Genomic DNA, 1,931 nt, shown 5'->3' on the forward strand with positions numbered 1-1,931 from the left:
AGGACCCAAACTTTTTTTTTTCACCGTTGAGGACCCGAAAAGAATATACCGGCCATAATTCTGAAGGTTTAATCCCCATGGTTAAAAAGTTAGTCCCTTACACGTGTCAACGTATCATTCGGTGCAAATAAATAAGGAACCAATTGAACCCTTACACGTGTCATCAACAAATGGGTGAAAAAAAAAAATGACATTGTTGCAATGTAAAACTCAATGAAGGACTCGTTTTTGCGCCAAGAATTCATCTTCTTCTTATCTTTCCTCTGTTCATTCAAGTCAAAGAATTTCTTCATCTCTCAATTAATCCAAGTCAGAGGTAGATTCTTGCCCCCAAACAGCGAAATTCAGAGAAATTACTCCACATTCTCAAGGTACGAACTTCCAATTTCGTATCTTTTATGTTTTTTTTTGGTAAAATTTTGACATGATTCGATTTCATATTTTGGGGTTTAGGGTTTTCAAAAAGTAAATTGAAATTTTAATTTTTGAAGTTGAAATTCTGTGTTGTATTTGCTTTGATTATGTGCAAAATTGTTTAATTTGCATAGATAATGTACGTAGTTGTGTGATTCGCACATCAGACGAGTTAGGGTTTGAGTGGTTTGTGTGTACTTGAAGAACATGGGAAAGGGGTAGAACAGAGGGGAATTGCAGTAGCTTAGTATGTGCTTATCATTCATTTAATTTCACCAAAATTCCTATAATCGATAATTTCACTAATCTAGATGTATGGTCTGTCTTTAGGAACCATGTCTGGATTAGCTGGAGAAAACCTCGTGTCCTGCCTTGAGTAATTGATGTGCTTGTTCGTGTTCCCCAAGCTTCCCTATGAGGATCAGAAGGCTTGTTGTCAGACTTTTCATCATTGGAGGAGGTCGTGACATTTGCAGAAGGATATTACGAAGCAGCAACAGTTGGCTGAAGTTGGTAGTTTGGATTGGTTTTTGGTGGATTGATTGCTGGTAGCATCAGCAGCCTTGATAGTTTGTTTTTGATGAATTAGTTTAGGCTGCAGCGGTTAGTTGTGAGATTGTAGATTTGTAGTTGCATCAGTTAGTTGTAGTTGTTGTTGGTAGTTGTAGGAGTTAGTTGTTTTGGATGTCAAAGTTTGGGTGACATTGTGAAGGTCATTTGTGACACAATGTCATAGGTTTGACATTCTTAAACATTAGCTTGTACTTTGATGATGATTAATGAAATATATCGGTTATTATTATCTAAATCTTTCATTATCGATTTTTATCTAATTGATTCAATTTTGCATATCTGAACTACTAAGTAACTAAACCTGTTATAGCACTTTGTTGAAGCTTTTAGTTGAATATGATAGAAAATTTTTTATTGGATATGGATCCTTGTTTCTTTTTGTAAATGTTTATTAATTGATCCATCTGCAAGTTGAACATGTGAAGTGCTCTCCAATAAACTCTCAACAGCACCATGTGAACTCATTGCTTTTAATCACATGATTTGTTTACAACATATAAGTTAGCAGCTCATTAAACTAACCTTAACCAGTAAACGGTTGTGCCAAGTTGGCTCCTGAACGATGACACTCATAGACTCCAACTGATTTGTCCACATCGTATCTTGTTTTAGTTATCTGACAATTGGTTGAACTACCAAGTATTAACTGACTTTGGTATATTGTCGAATACTTTTACATAGACTGAAATTGGAATGAAATATTATGGGCTTCAGATATTCATTGCAACAAGTTTAGGTTGATGGCATAAGTGATTTAGGTTGATGGCAGCAACTTAGGTAGATAACTACTTTAGACTTGATGGCAGAAATGATTTAGGTTGGCTGTGTTGGTCATGATCTAAAAAAATGACTTGCATAATAGTACCAACTTGGAGAATAATTATGCATTAAAAAAAGATTACAGTAGAAATGACTTGCATAATAGCCTAATATTGCTTGCAGGG

The 1,931-nt window shown here is 35.1% G+C and overlaps 1 long non-coding RNA gene across 1 annotated transcript; it reads left to right on the forward strand.

Moving 5' to 3' along the window:
* The first annotated feature begins 222 nt into the window (after positions 1-222).
* LOC130459884 (uncharacterized) lies at positions 223-1,222 on the forward strand. Its single transcript, XR_008919603.1, has 2 exons — positions 223-371; positions 745-1,222. It is a non-coding gene; the product is annotated as an uncharacterized lncRNA (long non-coding RNA).
* The last annotated feature ends 709 nt before the right edge of the window (positions 1,223-1,931 follow it).

Source organism: Spinacia oleracea, chromosome 4, assembly GCF_020520425.1.
Source record: "Spinacia oleracea cultivar Varoflay chromosome 4, BTI_SOV_V1, whole genome shotgun sequence".
NCBI lineage: Eukaryota > Viridiplantae > Streptophyta > Magnoliopsida > Caryophyllales > Amaranthaceae > Spinacia > Spinacia oleracea.